This window comes from Chionomys nivalis, chromosome 23, assembly GCF_950005125.1.
Source record: "Chionomys nivalis chromosome 23, mChiNiv1.1, whole genome shotgun sequence".
Lineage (NCBI taxonomy): Eukaryota > Metazoa > Chordata > Mammalia > Rodentia > Cricetidae > Chionomys > Chionomys nivalis.
This window is the reverse complement of record NC_080108.1, coordinates 14,982,749-14,991,671: the sequence shown is the minus strand read 5'-3', so window position 1 is coordinate 14,991,671 and position 8,923 is coordinate 14,982,749. Positions and strand designations below refer to the sequence as shown.

Sequence of the window (8,923 nt, the reverse complement as noted above, 5' to 3'; positions counted from 1 at the left end):
AGCGCGGCCAATGGAGCCGCCCGCCCGTGGGGGTGGGAGAAGGACTTCCGGGCGGGCCCTGCAATCCTCCCCTCCGCCTGGAGAAGATGGAGCGGTCTGAAGCGGCTTTAATGCTTTAAGCTACATAGAAGAAAGGGCTCGCTGGCGGCCGCGTGGCCTAATGGATAAGGCGTCTGACTTCGGATCAGAAGATTGCAGGTTCGAGTCCTGCCGCGGTCGAGGGGTTGTATTATTATTTTTTTTTTTTATTTGGTTTTTCGAGACAGGGTTTCTCTGTGGTTTTGGAGCCTGTCCTGGAACTAGCTCTTGTAGACCAGGCTGGTCTCGAACTCACAGAGATCCGACTGCCTCTGCCTCCCAAGTGCTGGGATTAAAGGCGTGCGCCACCACCGCCCGGCATGTATTTATTTTACCAATTATCATCTTCACCACTTATTTTGGAAATTTGGCCAAGCAACTGTAGTGGGCTTGACCAACTTCCGCCCTACTCTAAAATCTGGGAACTCTGAATATGAACTGACAATTGTGAGGGCGGGACGCCTTAATAAAATGTGGGGCCCCCTTTTTCAATTGTGGCCTCGGTGGAGAGTCCTGGCCAGGTGGAGAGTGGAACGGAGCACGTGCCTTCCGACAGCGATGACCCGGCACGATGTGGAGCCCCCTATCCCAGGTGATGATGATGATGGTGATGATGACCCGTGATTGCGCCCACCGGGAGCAGTAGTCCCGCCCCGGGCACAGCTGACGAGCATCCCTCTCCGGGATCTGCCAATCTCTGCGGCCAGAGCCTGAAGCTCTAGGCGTTTCTACGCCCTGCTCTCAGCCGGCGATCAGCGGCGTAGGGTCCCGCGAAGGGAGAACCCGGGCATTTGAGTCAAGAGCCCCAGATGAGGAAAGGAAGTGTGGAGCTGCGGGACTGACTACTTAGAGTTAAAGCACTTCGCGGAAAGGATCAGAGAACAGAGTAGGGGTCACGTGACCAGGGTCTTAGCCTTTCCAGGAGTCGGGGCTGATTCTACCTGCTTTTCTGTCACGGGCAAGGGGCAAGGAGAAGTCTTGGCCAACACCCTTGCATAGATCCCTTCTCTCTCTCTCTCTCTCTCTCTCTCTCTCTCTCTCTCTCTCTCTCTCTCTCTCTCAAAACATAGAGAGCACTTGGGAGGTAAACTGAAATTCAGTCACCCACTGTCACAGGATGGATTCAAAGCCAACCCAAGATACACCAGACCCTGCCTCGAAAAAAAAAGAATAAGAAAAGAAAATTGTGTACAAGATAAGTAAAAAGGAATTTTCAATCTAAAAGAGGTATTTATCAAGGTCTTTTTAAAAATTCTGGTCAAAGTACATTGTATACATGCATTAATACCATTGTTTTATATAATTAATATACATTAATTTTTAAGAGAGAAAAATACATGTACCATAGATGTACATAGATGGTAAATGATAAAGATTATACAAAGGGGAGCACTCTCTGCAAATGTGACAACCCATGCCCAGCCCAGTCTCCTCTGAGTGCAAATAGTACCTCAGTGACATTTAGCTGATGACAAAAAAAGAAAGGAAGGAAGAAAAAGTGCAATGAGGGCTCTTTCACCAGTGACCGAAACCCCAGCTCCACCTGGCCACAAGAGATCCTGTCTCAAATCCACTCCTCAGCTGGGCATGATGGCGCCTTCAGTCCCAGCTTGGGAGGCAGAGGCAGGCAAATGTCTGTGAGTTTGAAGTTAGCCTGGTCTACACAGTTGCTCCAGGACAGCCAGGGCCACAGAGTGAAATTCTGTCTCAACAATAAAAGATGTAAATCATTCCTTTCTCCCATACCTTTCCCTCTCCCACCAAAAAGCCAAAATAAATAGCTAAATAGATACCTAAAATCCAGGGACCAGCGATATGGCTCAGCAGATAAAGGTGCTTGTTGCCCACCCTGAAATCCTGAGTTTGAGCCCCAGCACCACTACCTGGGTGTTCTCCTCTGGCCTCCGTGGCGCTGCGGCCCCTGTGCACATGCACAAATAAGCTTTAAGCTTTAAAGAAAGGAATGAGCAGCTGGGAATGGTGGTGCATACCTTTAACGTCAGCACTCTAGGGTCAGATGCAGTTCTGAGTTCTAGGCCAGCCTGGTCTACACTGTATGAGTTCCAGGCCAGCCAGGGCTACATAGTAAGACCCTGTCTCAAAAACAAAAACAAAAAACAAAACAAAACAAAACAAAAAAAAAAACAACCAAACAAACAAAGACAAAACCCTGCAGCTTTAATCTGCTAACACAAAAGAGGGTGTTTCCATGGGAAGCAGCCACACTGCTGACAGGAAGGAAAACTTCACAGCTCAATTCTTCCTGACCTGCTCAGTTTAGTTCATAAGTTCCATCCCCAATCCCGAGGACTGAGGCAACCACTTAGCAGCGGCCAGGAACTCGGAAGAGACAGACAACCGGGGATAAGAATACTAGAGGACTAGGTGTCTCCTCTGTGCACCGGTTCCACATAAAGAAACACACAAATGGTCATGGACCAGTCTCTTCTCCTCAGGAAGCGTCCTTGTCACCCACAAGGGTGTGTACTTCCATCGACTGCTTTTACCTGCCCTTAACTGCACAGGCGCGCCGCAACCAATTACCCCCATGTAACGGGGAATTGATTTTAGAAATGCGTCTCTCATCCCAATATCACATAGTAGGCATCTGAAAACAAAACGGAACAAAAAGAATTGATAGTGAAAAAAGGATTGGGGTAGGGGTGGTGAGAAAGGATTAGAGAGAGCCGGTGGGGTGAGTGTGTATTATACATGTTTATGAAATTGTAATTTTTAAATTCTGGGAAGACCCTTGCCTGACCTGGCAGCAGCCATCAGGTGAGCCAAGATGGGTGCGTACCGATACATCCGGGAGCTATGGAGGAAGAAGCAGTCCGAGGTGGTGTGCTTTCTCCTGAGGGTCCGCTGTGGGCAACACCGCCAGCTGTCTGCGCTGCGTAGGACTCCCCGGCCCATTGGGCCTGATAAAGCACTAAGGCTGTGGGGACACAACGCCAGGCAAGGTTATGTCATATTCAGGATTCGTGTCCGCAACTGGTAGCCGCAAACGCCCAGTTCTTACGGGTGCAACTTTCTGCAATCCTGTCCGTCATGGTTTTAACCATCTAAAGCTTGCAGGAAGCCTTCAGTCTGTTGCTGAGGAGAGAGCTGGACGCCCGTTGTGGGGCTTTGAGAGTCCTCAATCCTTACTGGGTTGGCAAAGATTTCACATATGAAATATTTAAGGTTATCCTCGTTGATCCATTCCATAAAGCTATCAAAGGAATTCTGACACCCAGTGGGGCCACTAAACCAGTCTACAAGCACCGAGAGATGGGGGACTGACATCTATGGCCATAAGTGCTGTAGCCTTGGAAAGGGCCACAGACTACGGGTGCAGCTTGGGGGTGCAGCTTGGAGAAGGCACAGTTCTCTCTGGGTTCACCATTACCACTAATACACTTAAGGTTTGTAAGATTCATACCAAGCAAACAATTTAGGATCATCCACCACAACAAAATATGCTGGAATGGGGGACCGGAGAACTGGCTTAGCAGTTAAGAAGAGCTCTGGCTGCGCTGACGGAGGACCCAACACCCACATGGCAGTTCCATGGGTAACTCCAGCTCCCAGGGATCTATCTGGTGTCCTCTTCTAGTCTCCATGGGCACCAAGCATATGCATGCTGCACATATATACAGGCAGGCAAAACTCCTACATGATAGATAGATAGATAGATAGATAGATAGATAGATAGATAGATAGGATAGATAGGATAGATATTATAGATAGATAGACAGATATGGTAGATAAAAAGAGAGAGATAGATAGATATGATAGATATAGATAAACAGACAGAAATACTTGTAAGTTCTTTCATCTTATAAATAAAACTTTCTGAAAAACTATGTAATAAAGAGACTTCAGTTGAGAACCTTTAAAACAGTTTTAGGCTTCTTTTAATTTGTGTGCATGTGTGTTTTGCCTGCATGTGTGTGTGTGTACTGTGTACATGCGTGTTTGGCTGCATATATGTCTGTGTACTGTGTACATGCCTGGTACCCGCAGAAGTTAGTGGGAACTGGAATTACAGATGGTTGTGAGCTCTCATGTGGTTGCTGGGATCTAAACTCGGGTCTTCTGCAAGAGCAGCCAGTGCTCTTGACCACTGAGCCAGCTCTCCAGCCCCTTGGGTGATAGTCTTAAAGATAAAGACGGCTCAATAAGACACTTTAGCTTCCTGTTTTGAGATAGGTCTACTGTAGCCCAAGGATGACCTTGAATTTCTCATTCTCCCACCTGGCCAAGACAATTTAATTTAATTTTTTTTTTCACGACAGGGTTCAGTGTGTAGATTTGAAGTAGATGAAGTGAATATTTAACATGAACTTTATTTTAACCCCCAACTTCTCCCAAAATTATTTCCAGGAATCTCAATAAACAGTGGGTGTCAAGAAAAGGGAGAGGTAGCCAGGCACAGTGCCTCACATCTGTAATAATAGTACTTGGGAAACTAAGGCAGAAGGAGCGCCATGCTTTTGAAGCTAGCCTGGCTACAGAGTGAGGTCCTATCTTAACCCCCCTTCAAGACTAGAGGGATGGCTCAGCAGTTAAGAGCACTTGCTGCCCTTGAAGAGGACCCAGGTTTGACTTCTAGCACCCGTGTGGCTACTCACAACCGCCTAATAACTCCCTTTGCGGGGAATCTGTCGCCCTCTTCTGGCCGCTTCAGGTATTGCATGCACATAATGCTCTTCTGCATACATAATACAGGCAGAAACATACACATAAAATCTTTCTCTTAAAGATAAAGACAACCAAGCTGCTGTCTCTGATATAATTCTATATATTCATAGAAACTAGACATACTCAGCAAATACTGGATTTTAGAAGTGGCATTTCTGTCTGTCGATGTCCTAGGCTCCTGCTGCCATGAGAGCCATACAGCTTCCTGGGGGCTGGGCTGTCTCTTGGAGTTGTATTGAAGTCCAAGGGCCGTGCTGCTTCTGGTGCCATGATGACTGGGTGGCCTGCACTGCCACCTGGGGTCATGATGGCATCCAGATTCGGGCTGCCGCCAAGGACCATGTCTGGGTCCATGGTCTTATCGCAGCCGGGTTCTGTGTTGAAGTCCGTGGGACATGTGGCTACAAGGTGCTACATGGAGGCCCAGGGTCTGGGACACAACCTGTGACCTTGGAATCTGGGGTCATGCTGCAGCTGGGATCATATAGATCTGAGGGGCCTGTGCACCACCTGGGGCCATGGGTGTCATCCGACCCGAGCTGCTGCTGAGAGCCATATCTGGGTCTGTGGTCCTGCTGCTGTGGCCTGTGTCACCTCAAGGGGCCATGGGAACCATGCATGATGGCATCAGAGGGCCATTCTGAGTTGGCTCTGCATTTTGCTGGTCCTGGGATAGCTGGCCTTACCTCTCATTGGTTGCTGCAACAAAAGAGCTGGTCCAGACCCTCATGGGAGAGCTACCCTCCACACCCACACTCAGGAGAGATGACACTCATTGCCTGGACATAGAACAGCTGGCTCCACCCATTGCCTAAGGGGTTAGCCCAGACAGCCTGCTGGAGCTCTAGAAGGAACTGGTCCCGTGGAATGATAATAGCAGGATCTCCAGGACTGGGGAAGCTTCGGAATGTGGAATGTCTGAGGGAAGTTTCCGAGAGGGTGCAGTCGTGAGGTGTACCAAACCCCAGAAGCCTTGAACCAGACCAGTGACTCATTGCAGGTAAAGCTGATTGGACAAAAGGGTCTACTGTGTCATACTGAGGCCCCCAAAGCCACCAGGACAAGGAAGAGGAGAGGTTGGAAAGATGGGGGAGTGAAGAGGTTTTTGTTGTTGTTGTTTTGGTTTTGTTCTTTGTTTGCTTTGTTTGGTTTGGTTTGATTTTTTAAAATTTTTCACTTGGGGGACCACTGCAGGGGAGAGGGGAGGATGTGGAGGGACTAGGAAGTGAGTAGACTTAGGGTGCATGATGGGAAATTCTTAAAGAGTCAATGAAGAAATTATGTTAAATTAAAAAAGAAATGGCATTTTTATCATTACTGAGAAAAGGTCCCCACAAAGATGGGCACTGAAAACGAGTATCCATCCTGGGAGCCAATTCATCAGGGCGGATGGACATCCACGCAAATGGACATCCATGCAGATGGACATCCAGACAGAGGGACAGAACTCTTTGCTTCTAAAGAATTGTTGTATCTTTGGGCTCAGAGCCATAGCCTCCTTAGGGCTGGTTTGTTTGTTTGTTTGTTTACTGTTTTATTTTTTGAGACAAGGTTTCATCATGTAAACCAGGCTGACTTTGAATTCACAGTTACTCACCTGCCTCTGTCTTCTAGGTGCTAGGATTAAAGACGTGCACCCCCACACTGAGTATCCCTGTGTGGGGTGAACCTACTGCCACCGAGGAAACTGAGACCTTCGGCTCTGACCTACAGTAGCCACCCGAACCCACAGTACCTGTTCTGCCCGCCCACGGTAGTAAATGGGTTTCTTGCGGTTGATATGCCACATCTTTTCAGATCAAAATGTCAGCCTTACCAAGTGTGAAGAGAAGTACCCATGTCTCTCTGACAGAGTCGTGGCTTTAAAGAGTGGCTTCGTAGACATTTTTCCGGGTTGAGAGTATGCGTGGAAATGCTCCCTTCACTCCATCTCAGGAAGCTGGTGTGTGTGTGTGTGTGTAAGACAGGGAGGGGACAGGTGTTTACTGCCATGAGAATGCCTCCTACATTCTAGAAGCAAATGACCCTTGTCACTCTTGCGTAGGAATGTCACAATTTTACAATTAGTTTCGGTGCCTAGTCCTTCAGGAGCAGTGTGGGCTTCTTGGGTCCTCTGGAAGGGCGGTTCTCTTGGGTTGCCTTTGTTCTTCTGTTATCCCCACCACACAGCATGTCTTTCTCTCTGAAGAAGTCCGGGCTCGGCTTATCTGTGGTCTGTGGTCACAGAAGGATTACATGAAGCCCAGGAAGCAGGGCTACCGCTCCAGGTGGGGTCTCAAGCTTACCGAGAAAGCCATTTATGGGTTATCATCCCTTGAGTCCTCTCAGGAAGTTCACAGAAGTCAGTCGCTCCTGTGGGGTCCAAGCTCCCCTAGCCACAGCTGACTGGATACAACTTTAGACAATGAAGGGAGGCTCAGACAGGGAACTGGGAGGTAACTATGTTGCTTTTCTTTTCTTTTGTTTTTTCAAAGTAACTCAGAATCATTTGGGAAAAGGGACTCTCAAATGTGAAAATGCTTCTGTAAGATTGGCCTATAGGTAAGTCTTGATTAATGATTGATGAAGGAGGGCCCAGTCCACTGTGGGTGGGTACCACCCAGGCGGTCTTAGATAGGTGATGGAGGAAGGTCATTTGTTAAAAAATAAAGAAACTGCCGGGCGGTGGTGGCACACGCCTTTAATCCCAGCACTTGGGAGGCAGAGGCAGGCAGATCTCTGGGAGTTCGAGACCAGCCTGGTCTACAAGAGCTAGTTCCAGGACAGGCTCCAAAACCACAGAGAAACCCTGTCTCGAAAAACCAAAAAAAAAAAAAAAAAAAAAAAAAAGAAACTGCTTGGCCCTCATAGGTTAGAACATAGGTGGGTGGAGTAAAGAGAACAGAATGCTGGGAAGAAGGGAAGTGAGCTCAGACTCCATAGCTCTGCTCTCTGAGGCAGACGCAATAAAACTCCGACCCAGGATGGAGGTAGGCTAGAATCTTCCTGGTAAGCGCACCTCAAGGTGCTACACACATGAATAGAAATGGGCCAGGCAGTTTTAAAAGAATACAGTTTGTGTGTTATTATTTGGGGGCATAAGCTAGCCAGGCGGCCGGGAGCTGGGTGGCAGGAACGCAGCCCGCAGCTCCTACTACAGATAGGATAAAAAAACAGCTGAGCAAGCCATGGAGAGCAAGTCAGAAAGCAGCATCCCTCCATGGCCTCTGCATCAGCTCCTGCCTCCAGGTTCTTACTTTGAGTTCCTGTTCTGATGTCCTGAAATGATGGGCTGTGATGTGGAAGCGTAGAAGAGAAAAACCCTTTCCTTCTCCAGTTGCTTTGGGTCCCGATGTTTCCTCACAGTGACAGAAGCCCTAAGACAACGACAGTGGTGAAGCATCCCATAGACATTCTTTACAGGATCCTCTCTCGGGACGCGTGAGAAAGGACCACAGCCATTCATTATCTTTTGAGAGGGCGATTCGGGGGCCACCAGAGTTGTTGCTGCACTTGTGGTGGTGGCGCACACCTTTAATCCCAGCACTCGGGAGGCAGAGGCAGGTGGATCTCCGTGAGTTCGAGGCCAGCCTGGTCTACAGAGCGAGTTCCAGGACAGGCTCCAAAGCTACAGAGAAACCCTGTCTAGAAAAACCAAAAAAAGGAAAAAGGAAAAAGAGGTGTGGCCCTGCTGGAGGGAGTGTGTGGTGGCTATTCTTGACTACATCTGGAATTAAAAACCCAAGCAGCTGGGCACACCTGTGAGGGATATTTAGTTAACTGAATCATTTGAGGTAGGAAAACCCACTTAAACCCAGAACACTTGTGGTCAGAGGACCTGCCTTGCATCTGGGCCACACCTTCTGGTGACAGTCTGTGTGAATGACAAGGAAGAAGGAACTGTTGGGACTTTGCCTGCTCGTCCTCACTCTCACTGGTGTGTTCCTTCCTTCAGTGGCATTAGAGCATGCTCCTTTGGGGTTCTGGAGTACACGGAAGACCAGCTGAGACATTCATGGACTGAACAACCCCTGGATTCTTGGCCTTTCTGTTGGGAGTCAGCCATTGTTGGACTAGCCGGACCACAGCCTGTACGCCACCCTAATAAACCCTCTTTGTGTACAGATAGATTCAGTCTATCCGCTCTGTTCCTCTCAAGAGCCCTGACTGATGCAGAGTG

The 8,923-nt window shown here is 48.5% G+C and overlaps 1 non-coding gene and 1 pseudogene across 1 annotated transcript; both read left to right on the top strand.

The window, feature by feature from the left end:
- The first annotated feature begins 146 nt into the window (after positions 1 to 146).
- Positions 147 to 219, top strand: Trnar-ucg (transfer RNA arginine (anticodon UCG)). The gene has a single exon. It is a non-coding gene; the product is annotated as a tRNA-Arg (tRNA).
- A 2,647-nt stretch (positions 220 to 2,866) lies between these two features.
- Positions 2,867 to 3,475, top strand: LOC130865550 (60S ribosomal protein L15-like; annotated as a pseudogene).
- The last annotated feature ends 5,448 nt before the right edge of the window (positions 3,476 to 8,923 follow it).